We start from the raw sequence: 21362 nt of genomic DNA on the forward strand, positions 1-21362 counted from the left end.
TCACAATTTTTTCCTGTCTCACAGAGTTTGCAATGAGTTCTTGAAGTTTTGCAAACACTGTGTATGTTTGTTTAATCCTAGAAACAGGCTTCCAGTCTGTGGGAACTTTATTAAGGTGACATTTGTGAGCCCTAATCTACAACTTAGGTTGTAGTAGCACCATGAAACTGTGAAAGCATCTCTCAGACTTTAAGCTGAGTCTTCTAATTTAGTAAATATCCCCAAAGTAAAAATAAGAAAAAAAAATGCCACAAATGTTAGGATCACTTCTCTAAATTTCTATCTCTCCAAGACATTGCTTTGATATCTCTCTACCTCTGTTCATCCTTTTCAGCAGATATTCTTTTACATCTTACCCAGCTTTTCTAATTGTTGCCAATAAAAGCATTATTCTTATTTACCTGGCCTACTCCAGCTAACATTATTTACCTTCACTGATCAAAAAAAAGAGTACATTTAAAATTAAGGAATTACCCACATGTACACAAATTTAAGACTTCTCAAATAAGTTCTATTTTTTCCCCAACTAAATATACTAAGTTGAAGAATACAGTCATTTGAAGAGATCTTCAAAATCAATGTACAGAAATCAAATAGCAAATGGCACTAGATTAGGTTTTTGGGTTATCTCTTGTTTCTCAGGCTAGATGATAAAAATAGTCTAAGTAAGAAAATAAAGTCTGGTGGTTCTGCATCCCAATGTTCCATTTATCCTTTTGGTAAGAATATTTTATATGCTTGTTGCTTTTAGCATTTAAGCTGTATTATGGATAACTTAGGATCTTGAATGTCTTATTCTCTTTGTATAGTTAAAATATATGTTCCTCTATGGGCAGCCAGTAAGTTCATCTGACCCTTTTCAGTAGAGACAAATGGCTACTTAGCTGGTGGCTGTAGTCTACCTTATAATATCTATCAGCTCTCCACCTGTCACCATCAGTCATCCTAAAGATGACTGTAAAAGATCTCAGTGCAAAAATATTGTGCTTTCTATGTAAATGTAACTTTAAAACAAGTCCCCAGCCCTCGATTTTACCACATTATTATTCCAAACTCTCTTAATGATAAAATTCCAGAGCCATAGCTATATCAATTCTATGTGGGAACATTTCTGTTGTCCATTTATACTAAATGCATTCAGAACAGATATATCCTGTCATTAAGTTTATGTCTGGCTGAAGTGGAGCTTTTCATAAGAAAAACAAAATTTCTGCAAATCTTGTGAAACACCTAAACCTGGTTTGGATATAGTAAAGGGAATAGCGTAAGCATAAGAAATGTGTTGACTACTGTACTCCAAGATCCTATCATCAACTTCTGGCCCCAATGTCAACGGATATTTTCACGTAACTTTCTTTTCTAAATTGCATCATAAAAATAAACATATAAGTCATCTACAATCCTGGAGATAAAAATTTACAGACAAGGTCATCTTTGTCCAACTAGTTTGTATCCGAGCAGAAATAAAGAAAAAAGAGTTAGTAGCAATAGTTGATATTAGCACTGAGCTAAACATCTCATATATGCTATCTCTACCCTGGAAACAACCTCTCAAAGTAACCATCATCATCCTCAGATATGGAAGCTGGGGTTTAAAAGTTCAAGCAACGTCAAGGTAAAATCTGCACCAGGTCTGTGATGGAACTACCTTCTCTTAAGTCTGTGAGGTCAGAAAAGTGCTCCTTTCAGAACAAAGCTCTTATTCTTTCTAAGCTCTTGATTTCATTCTTTTAAAAAAAAATAGTTTTTGGTCCTCTACTACATATCTGGCATATTTTATTTTATTTTTGGGTTGAAGTTTTCTGTTTTATTATATTTTATTATAGAACATTTCAAATATACAAATAAACAGTATATTATGACAAATACACATATACTCCTTATCTAGGCTGACCAATTGTCATATTTACCTTATTTTCTTCTTAAAGCATTTGAAAGTGAATTCCATGTTTATTCACCCTTACATTCTTTAGTATACATCTAGAATATAAGGATATTTTTCTTAACTAAGTACAATACTTTTATCATTAACACAGCTGAAAATTAATAATAATTATCTGACACTTTCTAATATCCAGTATACATTTAGGTGTCCTCAGTTGCCCCTAAAGAGTGTCTTCCAGCTAAGTTGCTCAAACCAGGATCTAAGCAATGACCTGCATGACAGTCCAACATATTTTAAGCACTGGAAAAAACTTCAGTAAATGAGACAGACAAGGTTCCTGTATTCATAAAGCTTACATAATAGCATAGAAGGAAGACAGTCATCAAGTAAACGAATAAGATTATTTTAGAGGTACATGTCATGAACCAGAAGATAAAATGGGAAGTGGGAGCTAATTGAGATAAAACCTTTCTAAAGAGGTAATTTTTAAGCTAGGTCCAGAATGATGAACTACAACACAAGCAAGCAAAGATTTCAGGGAAACATTTTCCCAGCAGAGGGAACAACTGCCAAAGCCCTGAGGCAATAGGTCTTCTGCCTCCAATGTCCAGCTCCTTCACAATTTCTCTCCTTTTAAAAACTTCAGGTAAAAATAACTAAAACAACCGGGAAATATCACCCTTTAGAGAGGTCCTTATTGTTTACCAGGATAAAATAACTTAATACAAAGGGGAAAACACCAAAAGTCAAATTCCTCCAGGGGACGCATCCAAGAAGCAGTGGGCATCTCTCTGTGTCCAAGAACATTCTCCCATAGGCAGTGGCTACCCAATTCCACCCAGTCCTCCTCAAGATTCTCAGTGGAAGATGTATTTTAGTGCCAGTTTTTCACATTGAAGTAAGAACTGAAGAACTGAGTAAGACATCGTATCTTTTTCCGTCACAGAAATTTCCCATTGCACCAATTTACCAAGCCCCAATGTTTTGAGACTTGGATTTTTGGAACTGAGACTACATTTCCCTGTGATAACAATAATATGACTGTAAATTAGAGCCCTAAGCAAGTCTATAAAAGCCTACCGACTTAAAATGCTGCCCATCTTCTGTAAATTAGCAATGGAAAATAGAATTGTGTCACACTACTGGGAAATCAATAAAAAAATATTGAGTGAAGAAGAATTTATCTTGAATGGCACTGCATGAAGAAAGTGAGATTTAAGAAGAATTCTTAAGAAGGACGACTTTGAAGAGAGTTTTTTCACAACTTTTTAAAATTCTGATGTATGACAGGATTTGTTGCTGGGTTATGTATAATTTTACTTCATAAACTTTGGCTTGCTTTATTCATGGTATAGTTGCAATACTGGTTTTTTTCTGATGCATAATCATCTATGACTAGAGACAAATGACTTAAGGCTCTTCTTAAGATTGTGATCATGTTGAGAACTCACACAAGGTGGAGAGAGAGTGGGGATGAGAGAAATGAGGAAGCTCTAAGTCAGTAGTCTTCAAAGTGTTGCATGCATCAGAATCACCTGGACGACTTGTTGAAACAGATTGCTAAGTCTCATGCCAGACCGTCTCATCAATGAGTCTGGGGTGAGGCAGATAATTTGCATTTCTAACAAAGTCCCAGGTAAGGTCAATGCTGTCAATCCAGGGATGACACTGTGAAAACCACTTTTTTAAACACAAACAAAGTCAGAAACAAAATTGGAAATCTTGCAGCAGGCACTGCTGTTGTCCCTGCAAGGCTGCACATTGCCCTGATGTTTAGGGATGCTGACTGATTACTGATTGATTACTGACTGACTGATTACTAGAAATAGTTGTGGTTGGGTTGGGAAGGACCAATTTGTCAGAAGGCAGACTTTTCCAATGTTTTGAGGTGTCTGAAAGCAGGTGCAAGGATTAACAGTTCTTCTTAGTTTTCTAAGGTTCTTCTTCTTCTAGTATAAAAAATAATTTCTGGGACCATCTGAAGAAATGTCAGAAGCTGATTTAACCCTCTTACACCACAAACACACTGGCTGAATGGTGTTGTTTTGTAGCTTACTTAGCAAATAATATTCAGTGCCTACTAATTGCAAAACACTGAGATAAATAGGACATACGGGAGGAAAGAAAATGATTTAATCTAAAGGGACATACAGTCATGCACCTGAATAGCAAAAAGTATCCTAAACATATCCAAAGAGTATTACAAATCAAATGCATTGAGAGTTTGAAGGTGGGAAGGATATTACTACCTGAAGAAACAGGTCAAGATAAAAAGTGGTATTTGGGCATGACCTTGAGCAATAGATAAGATTAGGGGTTTGGGATATTATGGGTAATAACCTAAGGAAGGAATAACAGGAGGAAAACAAATGTCCAGGAAGAGAGAACTATGTGAATAAAAAGTTATACAGATGAAGGTGGGACTTGGATCTGGGGGCAATGAGAAATTCAGAAGGTTGGAGCACAGAGCACAAGAAGATGGGCAAGGAAGACAGGAGAGATAGGCCAGCACTAGATCATAGTGGTCCTCAAATCGCAGGCAAAAACAATTTGAAATTGACCAGGTACTGGGGAATTTCTAATGCTTTTGACTACAAGACCGATCATTTGGAGCTATAAATTAGGATATTTGATTGGACAGCAGAAAATTGGGATGCTACTCTTGTAGCCCTAGTCTATGGAAAGATGCCAGGGTGGGGTAGCAATGGGAAAAAGGAGGAGAGAGTTGATGGATAAAGTAAGGACAAATCATGAATACCCCTAACACAGGGGTCCCCAACCCCCAGGTCATGGACTGGTGCTGGTCTGTAGCTGTGAAGAACCCAGCCACACAGCAGGAGGTGAGCAGCAGGCGAGTGAGCAAAGCTTCATCTATATTTACAGCCACTCCCCATCACGTGTTTGCTCCAGCTCTGCCTCCTGTCAGATCAGCTGAAGCATCAGATTCTCATAGGAGCATGAACCCTATTGTGAGCTGCACATTAGAGGGATCTAGGTTGCCTGCTCCTTATGAGAATCTAATGCCTGATGACCTGTCAATGTCTCCCATCACCCCTATATGGGACTGTCTAGTTGCAGGAAAATGAGCTCAGGGCTCCACTGATTCTATATTATGGTAGGTTATGTAATTATTTCATTTTATATTACATTGTAATAATAATAGAAAGAAAGTGCACAGTAAATGTAATGTGCTTGAATTGTCCTGAAACCATCCCCACCTACCTCCACCCCTTCCATGGAAAAAATGTCTTCCACGAAAAAAAACTGTCTTCCACGAAACTAGTCCCTGGTGCCAAAGATGTTGGGGACCACTACTGTAACATATGTGAGGTCAAGAATAAAAATGAAAGAGAAAGAAGATAAAGATAACTCTGAACCTTAGTGACTGGACAAACAGTAGCATCTCTAAAGGACATGGAAAGTTCTAAGGAATCATCTAATACTAAGAGAATTGCTGTCCTTTAGCGGTATCACAGATTCTTACACCATGAATAAGGTGAAAACTTTGTTATAAAATCCCAACTTTGCCTAGCTCCATTAATAAGCACCCTTTACCTTTGGCCAACAACCCCTGGCATCAATGGTCACTACTTTTTAAGCGCAATTCTTAAATACACATGTGAAAGTATAAACATAAAACTGAAGGAAAGTGTCAAGAAGCAGTTCTTAACCTTACTATGTATAACACAATCTGATATTTTGTATTCTATTCTGTTTCACTTTTTAAAAATACTCATTGCAACCACCAAATTGACTTCATGGCCCACAGATGGGTTGCATCCCAAAGTCCAAAAAACACTCTTCTAACCTAAACTATAAGACTCAGCAATTATGTCAGCAATATAGAAAAGGGAAGATCTACTTTTAACAGATTTAAGGGGCAAAAATGTGGAACCAATTCATTCTTCTTATTCTCAAGGATATTTTAGACTACTTTTTCAAAAATGTAAGATATCTATAAACATAAAGCTTTAAAATAATGGCTAACTACTCCATTCAAGAGAAAGAGAGTGCCTTCTGTATCTATTTTAACAAGGTACTTAAAGTATTGGACACAGTCCATTTGTGGACATTATGAAAATTTAGTACTATATATGAAAACCCATATTTATAAACTAATAAATTAAGGTGGAAGAGGCTAAGCATTCACATTTCAAAGGCAATCTTAACTCTATGAAAGGATCTTTTCAATAGGTTTAAATATAAATAATTCTTTTAATGCACTTAAGTCACTAATCAAATTAACTAGCCACGAGACAGAAACAGCTAAAGAAAAACTAGGTTAAATACCACTGGCATTTCTTTTCATCAGAAATAGAGTGCATTGAAATAGGAACGATGTTCAAAGGAAAGATGTCTCAATTTGTAAAACTGTTATTTATATCCAACTTTTGAAAGTATATCTTGTCTATCAGAGTAAGGGAAGCAGATGGCAGCCAGCAATGATAAGATGTGCCTTGTCCTTCGATGAAGCCTGACTTGAGGGGCAAGTGCTGCCATGGATGAGCTGGAGGTATTGTTTTTTCACTCACCAGCTTTTGTTAGCCATAATTCATCACTTTAATGAAACAGACTCTACACGTGCATTTCCCTGGAGGAGGACAGAAAAACAGTGGATTGGCTTGTCACAACCAACTCATATACTATTTATAAGAAAGAGAATAAAAACTGACCTAAAGTGGGCATTACTATGCATCCTACTGTGCTAAGTACTTTCACAAATGTGATCCTCTAACAACCCAAACAGGCGAGCATATTATCCCCAGGTGGATAAATTGGAACTCCAAGAAGTTAAATAACTTCCCCAAAGCCAAACAGCTGGGAAGGGCAGAGCTGAGATTTGAAGGTAAGATTCCTGTCGAGCAAGTGACACCTGTTGTCTACTATTGGAAGCAGCAATCCTAGGATGTCAATCTACTGCATGGTTTCCAGGTGTCAGGTGTTTTTCCAAAAAAAAAGCATGACTTACACAGGCACTGGATAGAACAACGCTTTATCCACAGAGAAAAGAGATATAGAGCTAGATCGGCTTCAATAATGAACCTGTCTTTCTTACGGCCAGCGGGTCTTGCCCTGCAGCCAACACCGGGAGGTGGTCTATATGCATCCCTCCTGTGCTGCAGCAAAAGACCCCCTTCCCTCCCCACCAGAACAGATCTGGCCATGGGATTGGCCAGATGCCATATGACACACATGCTTAAGCAGAACAAAGAAGTATTCATTGAGCATGAACAGGGAAAAATATTTCCAAGCAAAAAGATACGGATAGCACAGGCTGTGAGGCCTCTTTATCTCTGCAGGGAAATGCTGTAGGCCCACAGCTACTGTCATGCAGCCATGCTAGGGGCCACAAGCTGTGCATGACTGCTTTTCCTAATAGCAACAAACTTTCTTAACTTGGCCCAATAAGAAATAAGAGGAAACTCACACAAGAGCAGGACAATCGGTCTCCAGTGTAGTTCTTCTATGGAGCTTTATTCAGAAAGGTAATTGGCTTCAGAGTGTATGTTTGAATACACAATATATGCAGCAGGAAAGGCAATCAAGACTTTCAACAATAAATCTTCCCAGATGCTGGGTTATTGAGATTGTTTTCCCCATTTTTTCCACCCCTGAATCTGTCTACCTCCCTCCACCTTTTGGTTTCCATTTCTTTCCATCAGTAGCCATGGTAACACCCAAAGATAAAACACAAGCAGGAGATTCTTGCAAGTACCTTGAAACGTGGAATCTTGCCAGCATTTTTCATCAGGATAATATTGTGTACCATACAAACAAAGCAGCACCCTTCTCATCCTTTCTCATTCATTTCCCACCCACTCAGTGGCAGCCAAGACCATTCAAGAAGCTTATGAGACAACTGTCTGGTACATTTGCATTCATAAACTTGCAGATCAGTCTTTCAATGTTCAAAAAACGCTTGGGCAGGAATCTGTTGCTTTTGTCTCATCACTCCCTATTAACCTTTACCTAAGAACTAGGCATTAGCCAGAAATGAACTTTTCTGTGAGATATTCTATTTATTGTTCCTCTTAATCAGAAGTGACTTTTTAAATCGTGACACTCCCTCTGGCTTCCCATAGACATTGAATATTCAGTGAAATTTCACCACAATGGGGCTTTTCTGAATTTCTCTGCTAAATTGTGAGTACTGAGGGCTATGAGAGTGGAATCTAAAAATGGTCTTGGTTTTTTACCTAAAATCAGTCTTGATTAGATTCACAAATATCTGGGTTCACCCAGTCAGAGTACCTAATTATAGATTGTACAGTTATAAATCAGAGGCGATGACAAAACAATGATCATCTGTCTGGAGCACATTAAAACATGAAAGGTTTGCAGAGATGAATACAGTGTGGATGGGTGTATATATATACATATATATGTGTATATATATGGGAATGTGCATAAAAATGGCATAGTCTTTTAAAACTTTTATTATATTTTAAATTGCCTGATTGGGTGCTGATGGTTATTATTTAAAATTATTGATTTTTTTTATTGCTTTTTCTTTAAAAATACTACTGACTTTCTAGTGGACTGTTAAACCCTAAGCAGAATTTACATCATCAAGACATGAAAACACACTGACCTTATAGCTTCTTGACCTCCTCAATTTTAACAATAGATATTTTGTGAGTGTCTATTATGTTACAGCCCATAGATGCTTTACATGCAATATCTCCTTCATTCTTCCCACAATCTTCTGTGTTGTGGATTTTTAGTCCCATTTTATGATAGCAGAAATTGAGGGTCAGAGAAATTAAATAACTTATCTGAAGTCACACAGCTTATAGGTAGCAAAGCAGGAGGTTACCCAGGCTTGTGACTGCCCCACATCGCCTCCTTGTGACTTAGAGTTAATTACTCAGGGCTTCAATCAGCTGTCAACCCATAAGCATTGGAAGACATTCTACTATGAACCTGCCTTCTGACCACCACTTCACTTTTGCATTTCTTCTATTGAGTCTTCTGGCTCCTTACCTCCTCTTTTTTTATAATCCATCATTTTTAGCAAAAATTCCTTCCTAGCTCAGCCATTTCAGTCTTTTGCTCAGGCCACACTTTGATTCCTGCAAATTTGCTTTCATCTCTACCCATGTTGTGACTCATCTAAACCCTATACGTAAAGTCCTTAACTAGCCATGAAGAAAGCCAAGAATATAAGTGGATTATTTGTCCACAAAGCAATGCTAATCAACCTCAGTTTAGTTTTCATTATCTCTTGGTGAGCCTTTAATACATTTCAATTTGATTCTCTATCACATTCCTGAAGCTCTATTCCAAACCTTTGACCCTCAAACTCCTAGCCACAGTCTCTCAAGTCTTTATCTCAAAATTATCTCACATTCCTTTGTTCTAAAGAGACTGATGCCCTTGAGCATCAAACCCACAGCTCTCTTCTCTTCCATCCCAGTCATTTATTTTCCTCTTGCTTTCATCTTAGGGGGAGAGAATCCCTTCATCTCAGAATCTGCACCATCATGCATCAGTTTTGGCCAAAAGGAAATAATTAGTTTGATCTTGATTCAAACAAACTACATGTGAAAAGACATCTGGAGATAACTGAGAAAAATTAAATGAAGTCTGGGTACTCTATTACAGTGAGAAATTGATGTTAACTTGTTAGGTCTGATAATAGCATTGTGGTTATGAAAACCAAGGATCTTATTAGTTAAGAGGTGCATACCAAATTATTATGAGTGAAATGACACACAGCATCTGGAATTTGTTCCAAATGCTTTGGCAAATTTTTGTTCCAATGTGGGGAATAGATGAAACAAGCTTTAGGAAATGTTGGTAGTTGTCAAAACTGTGTGATGGGTAGCTGGGACATCATAGATTCTCTCTAATCTTGTGTATATTTGAAAATATCATTCTAAAAATTTGAAAAGCCAAAGCAATTGAAAGTCTTTTTAAAATCATTATTGAAAAATTATTCTCTTTCTCTAACATCTTAAATCACCTTCTATTGGATTATTACCCTTCGTGCTGCTTTGAAACAAGCTCCAGCCTCTTCTGTCCTAATCTTCCCTGAATAGCACTGTTTCTGGAAACTATAACTATCTTTTAATCTTTTCCAATCCTGAAATGTCAAGAAAATAGTTCAGATCATTCTGCCTTTCCAGAATTACATCCAATCCTTATCTCCTCCTGCTCTTGCCCCCAGTAGTCTGGCTTCAACTGTTGTCACCACCTAGCCCGTTTCAAAATTCCCAAGTGCCATACCACTCAAGTCTACATGAGCAAGGCTGTTTCTCTGATCTCTCTTTTTTGCAGTCAACCATCTCTCCTCTTCTAGATAATCCAAAATTATTTACATGTATTAACGCACATAATCATCCCAACAGTGCTATGAGGTAGATACTACTATTGTCCCCATTTTAGGTAAGGGGAATATTGATGCAGAGAAAGGTCAAATAACTTGTTCATGGTCACATGGCTAATGACTGGCAGGGCTGGGAACCTAGGCAGCCCAGCTCCTTTGTCCATGCTCTTAACCATTGTGATGATTAATTTTAGGTGCCGGCTTAACTGGATTAAGGAATACCTAGAGAACTGGTAAAGCCTGGGCGTGTCTGTGAGAGTGCTGTGCTTCCAGAGGACACTGGTGTGTGCGTTGGTTGGCTGAGTGGGGGAGATCCAACCTCAGTGGACATCATCCAATCAGCTTGAGGTCCAGAAAGAACAAAAACACTTAACAGAGAAAATACAATTTCTTTTTTTTTTTTCTCTCTCTCACTCCCCTGGAGACGAGATACTCTTCTTCTCTTGGATATCAGAACTCCAGGCTCTTTGGCCTTTGATCTCCAGGACTTACATCACCAGCCCCTGGGTTCTCAGGCCTTCAGCATTTGACTGAGTTATACCATCAGCTTCCTGGTTCTGAGGTTTCTGAACTTGAACTGAGCCATCGTACCAACATGCCAGGGTGTCCAGCTTATAGACAGTCTGTTGTGGGACTACTCAGCCTCTATAATTGCATGAGCAAATTCCCCTAACAAATGCCCTCATATACCAATCTATCCATCTATTTCCTATTCACTCTGTCTCTCTGGAAAACTCTAATGCAACAGCCATACCAAACTGCCTTATTGGCATCTAGTGTAGGACCGTTCCTTCTGTTCCATGAGTACAGCCATTGTACAGCCCCTGGGAGTGGTGTACGATGCCACAAGGAGGTGAGCACATTTGGGGCTTTCAAGTTCTGTCATAATGTCCTGCTTGCCCAGAAGAATAACCTCTTTACCACGTTTGTGAGACCATCTAATATTCAGCATTGTCAGTAAAATCATTACAATGTGAATTTTATTTTTAATCAATTAGTCAGCAAAATAATCCAAACATGACTAGCTAAGAAACTAAGTAGACAAAACAGCTAGTGAATGAACAGGGACTTTATTCCCTGGTGTTTCCTAAAGTCTGGATAAATAGTATCTCTTAGAAATCCTTTGGGAGGCCAAGGCGGGCAGATGGCCTGAGGTCAGAAGTCCGAGACCAGTCTGGCTAACATGGTGAAACCCCATCTCTACTAAAAATACAAAAATTAGCCAGGCATGGTGGCGGGCACCTGCAATCCCAGCTATTCTGGAGGCTGAGGCAGGAGAATAGCTTGAACTCTGGAGGAGGAGGTTGCAGTGAGCTGAGATCACACCATTGCATTCCAGCCTGGGTGACAAGAGCAAGACTTTGTCTCAAAAAAAAGAAAAAAAAAAAAAAGAAATACAGGACAAGTGAAGTATTTTAGGTAACGATAACGTAGACTGTATAAATAATATGCTTGTAAATCTTGTCCATGAAAATAAAAATAGATCAATCATCACTTTCGTCTAACAATCAGTTTTTCTTTTATTTTCAGTAGCTACTCATGAGCATAAAGTCCAAATTCCTTCAGGTGGTATAAAAAGCCTTTCATCCTCCAGCCCCGCCTACCTGTCCCCACTCAGCCTCTGTCACCACCATTTCTCGATCTATTCTACACTCTATTTGCGATTTCCTAATGAGCTTTGCAGTTTAAGTTCCTAGGTTTTGGCATAGGCTGTTTCTGTGGCCTGGGGCAGCATCATTTCTAGTGTACATCTTTGAGATCATGCTGAATTATAATCTTTTTTTTTTTTAAAGGATTAATACATTACCTCCTCCCTGTAGACACCTAGAATGCCCCACTGGCCCCAAGTCAAACCAACCCCTTACGCTGGCTCCAGTAGCTCAATCTGCTCTACAAGGATGATTTTACCAAAGCCAGGTGAAATACATCGCCCATCCTTGTGAATATTTGCAGCCCAGCCTTGGAAAGGTTGTGTATGTGTATGTATATGGTGTATAATCTTCTAGAACTCTCTGTTGTCTCCATCCTCTGAACTCCTAAAGCTCCTCAATATACCCTCATTTGTCCTTATCTCACTTTTCTTGCAATTATTTATGTACACATGCATCTGTCTGTCCTATTGTATTTTAAACTTTATGAAGGCATCTGTTATGACTTATTTTTGTTTCTTCATACAAAGTAGATGCTCAATTACACACAAGATCCTGTTGATTGAATAAATAAATCTGTTTCACCTGAGCATTTTCACTCAGCTTCAGTGGGAAAACCATAGGAATAGGATATTCTTTGCCTGTGGTTGTCTTATCTATCAAATCATTAAGAGACCAAATTTAATAAACTATAACAATATCATACCAAGATCCACTTGATACATTTTATAAACTTTAACAATGTCATACCAAGAGTCACTTGATTCACATCTATCTAAAATGTCAGTTATAACATACCTTTTGCCAATTTGAAAAAACATTGTCGGGTTTAGTAGATCCAAAAATTAACACAAAAATTTGCTACTTACATTATCAAGTTTATATGGTGTTGATTAATTCAGGTGCTTCTGAAAAAGGTTTCAAAGGTAGATGAATAAATCTGATTCAGACTCAGAATGATAAAGGTTATGATGAGCGTTGTTCTTTAACTTCCCTTCATTCATTTTTAATGTCCGTTCATCTCAGGAATATCTGATTTTATTTATTCTTGCTGTTTGATAATTCTTAAAATGCTTATAACTTCAGTACCATGCCCTCAAGATATTTTTCCAGGCAATCTAAAGGAAAGCCATTCGTCTCAACACACCTAAAGGCAGATCTGCATCTTATGCCTCTTTGTACACCCAGTATATATCATAGATCCTGGCATCTACTAAGTCCTCAACATACATTTGTCAAATTGAATTGACCTAGACTTCATCTTGAAAGTCTGATGTTTAAATAATTGTCAATGTTGCTTGGTTTTATTTGGAAGGAGATGGGCTTGTTTTTAGGGAGCATAATCTCTAGGTTATAACTTTTTAATTTCTCTATTATATTTATTCACATATATTATTATATTAATAGGGTTTTAGCAAACCACAAGAACTTTTCAGATTTTATCATCTAATGCCATCAATCTTTCTTTTGACAAAGTTAGACATTCACTTCTAATCACACATATTTACAGAATATTAAATTTCAATAAAGTTGGAGATAAATATTATTAGGTTTTATTAATCATTTCCAAGCTGATACCCCAGGTACTCTGAAAAGACTGTTATTTCTTCCTCCTTTGCTTATTAATTTTAAATCATAGTTTCTTCACTTACATCTGTCTCTTTTTCATTTGTACATTCTGCCAAGTATTAATTATCATTTGTAAAGATTGGAAAGAGAGGGAGTTTTCTGGCACAGAATGATGGCCCATGCTTGAAAAGTGATATAGATACAAACACATGGCACAAGAAATTAAAAAAAAAACTATACCTTATGTAAGTCCTCAGCCAAACAATAAGCATAGAAAGAAAACATTTAATACCAAGTGTACTATGAAAAAGAGCCAATGCACAGCTTTCAGAACTTTAATTATTGCCTGTGTCAGGAAAAAATAACTGTTTCCAGCACATTGTGTACCTACTAAAGATTCTAAATGAAATCAGATATAAAGGCATTTCTCTGGTAGTTAAGAGAGGTTAGTAACCAAGGACTATGTAATGACATTAATTAAATCCTAGTTTCAATCAGTACTAAGACACTATTCTCTTGAAGCTGTAAATAATGAGAATTGTTCTAAATAGATTAAGTGCACTACACTCCAAGGAAAAACAGAAGTTTGGGCATGCAGTTAGATGCATTGTAAATGAGCTCTTTCAGGAAAAAGAAAAAAGAGAAAAACAAAACAAAGTATTATTAACATCACTGAAATTCACAGATGACAGTACTAATTGCAGTGGATCTCTCATTCATAAATATATATTAAGACCTTACTATTTGTATAATATAGAAACATACAATTCCCAAAGGCCTCAAAGACCTTAGAATCCAATTAAAGAAAAAACACATATATTTTAAAAAACCATTGTCATGATTGTCTACATAGAAAACTATAAGAAATCCACAAAATAAAAAGCTCCAGAACTAATAAGTGAATTTAGCAAGGTCGCAAGATACAAGATTCATGCACAAAGCAATTGCATTTCTATACGTATTACAGCGAGAAAGCAAAATTTAAAAACACAATGCCATTTAAAATCTCTTCAAAGAAGATGAAATGCTCAGGTATAAACCTAACAAGACAAATACAGGATATGTTTGAAGAAAATTACAAAATGCTGATGAAAGAAGTCAAAAAATGCCTACATAAATGGAACACATACTGTTCGTGGATTGGAAGATTCAATACAGTAATGATGTCAATTTTTCCTAAATTGATCTGTAATTAATGTTGTTTCTATCTAAATTCTGGTGAGATCTTTTGTAGAAATAGACAAACTTATTCTGAAACTTACATGGGAAAACATAGGCCCTAGAATAGCTAAAAGAGTCTTGAGAAAGAATAAAGTGGGAGGCATCACTTCACCTGATGTTAACACTTAATATATAGCTACAGTAATCAAGAGAGTTGATATTGGCAAAAGGATACACACATAAATCAAGGGTATAGAGAACCCAGAATTAGACCCACACATATATGAATTATTCTTCTAGGAATCAGTCTCATCTTGTATTTTGGAATCTTCACTTTTTAGAAGTCTTTCCTTATTGTTCATTTTAAATTCCTGATTTTATAAGGCAATGCTTTTTACTTCATATTCCAACTTCAATAGAAATCTTAAAAGCTGATTCTTCCACTGTGATATCCCCACTTTGCTTTGAATGTTTTCACTACAATGGGACCTTATCTAGTTCAACCTCCTCTTCTGAAAGAAAAGAAATTGGAACGTTGACAGGCAATGGGACTTTCCTGAGGCCACACAGCTGGACAGAGAAACTGGCAGCAGGTCAGAAATGACTGATTGACTGGTGGGTGAAATGGAAGGATTCTAACTTAGGGAGAAACCACCCATATCACGTTTGAGTCATTGGTATACAGAGGGGAATTCCTTTTTTACTTATTATTATTTTAATTGACACATAATAATTGTACATATTTATGGGATGCAGTGTGCTATTCTGATGCACATATATAGTGTGTAATGATCAAGTCAGGGTCATTAGCATATCCAGCAGCTCAAACATTTGTCATTTCTTCAGGGTGGAAACATTCAAAATCCTCTCTTCTAGCTATTTGAACAAATACAATAAATTATTGCGAACTATAGTCATCCTACTGTGCTATCACACTAAAACATTCCTCTTATCTGTGATTTTGTAACTATTAACCAACCCCTCTCTCTATACTCTCCCTCTACTCCCCTTCCTGGCCTCTAGTAACCACGATTCTACTCCTTACTTCTAAGAAATCCACATTTTTAGCTTCCACATATGAATGAAAACATGTGGTATTTATTTTTCTGTGCTTAGCTCATTTAACAACATAATATCCTCCAGACCCATCTGTGTTGTTGCAAATGACAAAATTTTATTCTTTTAAATAGCTGAATAGTATTCCATCGTGTATATATACCACATTTTCTTTATCCATTCATCCATTGATAGATACAGGTTGATGCTATACCTTAGCTACTGTGAATAGTGGATAGTAAACATGGGAGGGCAGATGCTCTTCAACATAAATGATTCTATTTTCTTTGGATACATACCTAGCAGTGGGGTTGCTAAATCATATGGTAGTTCTACTTCTAGTTTTTTGAGGAATTTCCATACTGTTTTCTATCATGGCTGTACTAATTTCTATTCCCACTCACAGTATATAAAACTTCCTCTTTCAGAGGGAGAATTTTGAGCAACGTTGAGGTGGACTTAAGATTTTAGAAAAGTTGGCAAAAGACACCAGAGAGGCTCTCCAAATGAAAAACAGATCAATGTTGCTGAAAGCAAGAAAAGGACAATATCGGGTTGGGATGGCTACATAGATCTCTGGAGGAATAGTTTTTTTTTTTAACTACATGTAGTGAGAAAGACTTCATCAATATTAAGTGCCAAATGAATTGCATAAGACCTATAAAGTAAAAAAAAAGTCAGAAGGACTAAACCCCAGAACCAACTACAGTTTGCAAAAAAAAAAAAAAAAAAAACCAGCAATCACAATACATTTTCTTTTTTTATTTTTTTAAATTTTACTTTAAGTTCTGGGATAAAAGTTCAGAACATGCAGGTTTATTACATACGTATACATGTGCCATGGTGGTTTGCTGCACCTATCAACCCATCTAGGTTTTAAGCCCTGCATGCATTAGGTATTTGTCCTAATACTCTCTCTCTCTCTTTGCCTCCCACCCCCCAACAGGCCCCGGTGTGTGATGTTCCCCTCCCTGTGTCCATGTGTTCTCATTATTCAACTCCCACTTATGAGTGAAAATATGCAGTGTTTGATTTTCAGTTCCTGTGTTAGTTTGCTGAGAATTATGGCTGCCAGCTTCATCTATGTCCCTACAGACGACATGAACTCATTCTTTTTTATGACTGCATAGTATTCCATGGTGTGTATGTGCCACATTTTCTTTATCCAGTCTATCATTGACGGGCATTTGGGTTGGTTCCAAGTCTTCGCTATTGTAAATAGTGCTGCAGTAAACATACATGTGCATGTGTCTTCACACTAGAATGAATTATAATCCTTTGGGTATATACCCAGTAATGGCATTGCTGGGTCAAATGGTATTTCTGATTCTAGATCCTTGAGGAGTCTCCACACTGTCTTCCACAATGGTTGAACTAATTTACACTCCTACCAACAGTGTAAAAGCGTTCCTATTTCTCCACATCCTCTCCAGCATCTGTTGTTTCCTGACTTTTTAATAATCACTATTCTAACTGGCATGAGATAGTATCTCACTGTGGTTTTGATTTGTATTTCTCTTTAAAAAAGCAATAACAATACCTTTTAAAATAAGACATACCTAATAAAAGAAATGGTTTCTGAATTATGGGGAAAGAGAATGATAGTTTTATCTATTTCTAAAGGCGGATGGCTTTATATTAATTTGACCAGATGAAGCAAAATCAGGTAGGGCTTCATTTCCATAGTCTCTTTTGGAGAAATCCATCTTTAGTCTTGAAAGAATACACAAATATGTTACCAGGGAATAAAAACCAATATGCACCCATTCTTTCACCCATACATCCAAAAAAATATTAGCCTCATACAACACACTAGGTACTTGGCAGGGGTTAGGAAAGTGACATGAACATGGCATGGAAGATAAAAATGTGCCAAGGATCTAAAGGTGAACAAAATCAAGTGGCATCTGTTTCCTCAAGAAGGTCAGTTATTTAGCATAGGAGACGCATCAATTCAATTGTCACTCAAACAAATGTAAAATCGTATTTGCCATGTGTTGTGAAGAAGTATGTGGTGCTATGACAGCATAGATTTGGGAGATTTGATTTAGGGGAGCAAAGGAATGTGTTACAAAGTGGTTGGGAAAGACCCCTTCGGGGAGGGATGGTTGAGCTGAGACCTGGAATGAGAAGGAGTTAAATGAGGATACAAGCATGGCAGAGAAGAGCCTGCCTGGCAGACAGAATTACGAGTGCAGGAGCCTCGTGACAGTATGAGCAAGGCGTGCCCAAGTACTGAAGGAAGGCCAGCATGGCTGGGCGCAGAGACGAAGGCAGTGAGATGTAACTGCAAAGGTAGGCAAGATAGTCTAGACAGGGCTTTCTAAGCCATGGTCAAGATTTAACTTTTTTCCAGAAACAAAGAGAATTCATTGATGGAATAGCATAGTCAGATTTATATCTCAAAAAGACCAGTATGCCAACCTGGCATGGGCTCAGGGTACCCAATGAGCAAGTTTTCATTAGTCCAGGTGAGACAGCTGTACCTTGAACTCGTGCAGGACAGTGGATCTAACAAGAAGGGGAAAATGTGAAGGTGCTTTTAGGAAGCATAATTCATTGAACTTTTTGATGAATTGGATAAGAGGGAAGAAGGTGTGGTTCCTTCTTCTTTTCTGTGGTTCTGGTTTGCAGAACTGACCAGATGGTGGTGCCCTTTACCAAGCTAAGAAACAGCCAAGATGACCAAAGTTGGGGTTGAAAATCTTGAGTTCAAGAGTTGTTTGAATTATGTTTGAGACATCCAAGCGCAGTTGTCAAATTGGCAGTTGGATATGTAATTCTGGCATCCAGAAGCAAGGTTTCAATCAAGGAAGAGATTTTATTATTATTATTAAACTTTAAGTTCTAGGGTACATGTGCACGATGTGCAGGTTTGTTACATATGTATACATGTGCCATGTTGTGCTTCACCCATTAACTCATCATTTACATTAGGTGTATCTCCTAATGCTATCCTTCCCCGCTCCTCCCACCCTCCGGCAGGCCCCAGTGTGTGATGTTCCCCTTTCTGTGTCCAAGTGTTCTTATTGTTCAATTCCTACCTATGAGTGAGAATGTGCAGTGTTTGGCTTTTTGTCCTGTGATAGTTTGCTGAGAATGATGGTTTCCAGCTGCATCCATGTCCCTACAAAGGACATGAACTCATCCTTTTTAACGGTTGCATAGTATTCCATGGTGTATATGTGGCACATTTTCTTAATCCAGTCTGTCGTTGATGGGCATTTGGGTTGGTTCCAAGTCTTTGCTACTGTGAATAGTGCCACGATAAACATACATGTGCATGTGTCTTTATAGCAGCATGATTTATAATCCTTTGGGTATATCCCCAGTAATGGGATGGCTGGGTCAAATGGTATTTCTAGTTCTAGATCCTTGAGGTATCGCCATACTGTCTTCCACAATGGTTGAACTAGTTTACAGTCCCACCAACAGTGTAAAAGTGTTCCTATTTCTCCATATCCTCCCTAGCACCTGTTGTTTCCTGACTTTTTAATGATCGCCATTCTAACTGGTGTGAGATGGTATCTCATTGTGGTTTTGATTTGCATTTCTCTGATGGCCAGTGATGATGAGCATTTTTTCATGAGTCTGTTGGCTGCATAAATGTCTTCTTTTGAGAAGTATCTGTTCATATAAAAAAGTGGGTGAAGGAAGAGATTCTAAGAAAGATTTTGCAGATGGTAAGATGTTAATATACACATATATATATATATATACTCTTACTGGAGACAACAGCATATATTGTTTTTCCTGTGACTTCAGGTGCAAAAAGAAATTACAAGTGGAATTGCATATCTATTGTTTTTTGTCTTGTAGAAATCAGGCATTAAAAATTAAGTACTAAAAGAATGAGAATGGTGAAATATTTTGAAGGGAAATAGGCTGATCCCACAAACATATGCTGGTGAGGTCAACGTTAATCACCAAAAGACTCTAGAATGGATGTGAAATAGTATGATTTGTGAGCTCTTCAAAAAGGAAACCATAATTACTGGGCCAAAATTCAGTCAAACTCATTCTATCCCTTTTTCTAGAAATTATTATTAAAATGTGGTAGACTTAGGATCTAGACTTCAGCCAGGCATTTGATAAACACTCTCAAATTACTGTTATGAACAATATAATAAGCTAAATGATAACATTGTCAGATGTGTTGACAACTGGCTCTAAAAAGCATGTTTATGGTCCAAGAGGAAGAAAGTAATGGTCATCTGTAGCATTTGTCTATAGTCCTGTTCTTCTTGGCAACATCTGGAGACATTTTTTGTTGTCATGGCTGGGAGTGGGGTTTGAGGGGTGGGAAGAAAAGCAGTACTACTGACATCTACTGGGTAAAAGCCAGAGATAAACATTCCACAATGCAGAGGACAGGCCACTACTTTGTCCCTCACTGACCAAGAAAGAATTATTCAATTCAAATGTCATTAGGGCCACTGTTGAGAAAACATATTCTACGTGTTTAAGTGAAGAGATTAGAATAAAGGGTCAAATATAGCATAAATTAATAAAGATAATTATAATATCCTATATTTACTTCCTTCCAATTACCAACTGTGTAGTCATGGCAAGGAGTTAGAGGACCTCACTTCTGGTCACTTCCTTCCACTGCAGTAAGTGCTGGAAAGAATCTTCTTGCTCCAGCTATTCATTCTAAGAATGCAAACTCATTCTAGAGACTCACTTACCTTCTTTATGCTAGTTTCTTTCTTTGTGTAAAAAAGGAACATGATGATATTTGTGGAAGGCTGAAAATGGCTCCCCAAACGATACTCACCTTCTAATTTCTGGGATCTTATTTGGAAAAAGAGTCATTGCAGATGTGATTGTTATGAATATTGGTGTAGAGATCACCTTAGATCATCTGTATGAGTCTTAAATGTCATCTCACATATCCTATTAATAGAGAGGCAGAGAGCAATTACACACAAATAGAAGAAAAGGCAATGTAAGCATACAGGCAGAGATTAGAGTGACTTGCTGTCACAAGTCAAAGAATGCTAACAGACACCAGAAGCAAGAAACAGATTCTCCCCGGAACCTCTGGAAGGATCACAATTATGTCAATGCATTGATTTCAGCCCCGTCATATTAAATTCAGACTTCTGGCCTTCAGAACTGTGAGGAAAAACATTTATATTATTTTAAGCTCCCAAGTCTGTGGTAATTTGTTGTAGCAGCCATAGAAGACTAACACAGATTTTGGTGCCAGAAGTGGGATATTGCTATAACAAATACCTAAAAATAAGGAAATGGCTTTGGAATTAGATACTGCATAGAAACTGGAAGCATTCTGAGGCATGTAGTAAGCTGAAGAAAATGGCCTTCCAAAGATATATTCACTTTCAAATTTTTAGGACATGAAACTATTACCTTATATGACAATCATTGTGATTAAATTAAAGATCTTGAAAGGAGGTGTTATTCACGATTATCGGGGTGAATTGTAAATGCTATCACTTGTATCCTTATAAGACAGAGACGAGTCTTTAGGTCAAACACACAAGAAAGCAATGTAAGGACTGAATAGAGAAAGATAGCACAAGCCAAGTCCACAACCACTAGAAGCTGGAAGAGGCAAATAATAAATTCTTCACTGGAGCTTCTGGAGGGAGTGTGGCCCTGCCTGCCACCTTGATTTTTGATTTCTGACATATGGAACTGTGAGAGAATAAATTTTCTGTTGTTTTAAGTTACCAAATTTATAGTAGTT

Source organism: Chlorocebus sabaeus, chromosome 17 (assembly GCF_047675955.1).
Source record: "Chlorocebus sabaeus isolate Y175 chromosome 17, mChlSab1.0.hap1, whole genome shotgun sequence".
NCBI lineage: Eukaryota > Metazoa > Chordata > Mammalia > Primates > Cercopithecidae > Chlorocebus > Chlorocebus sabaeus.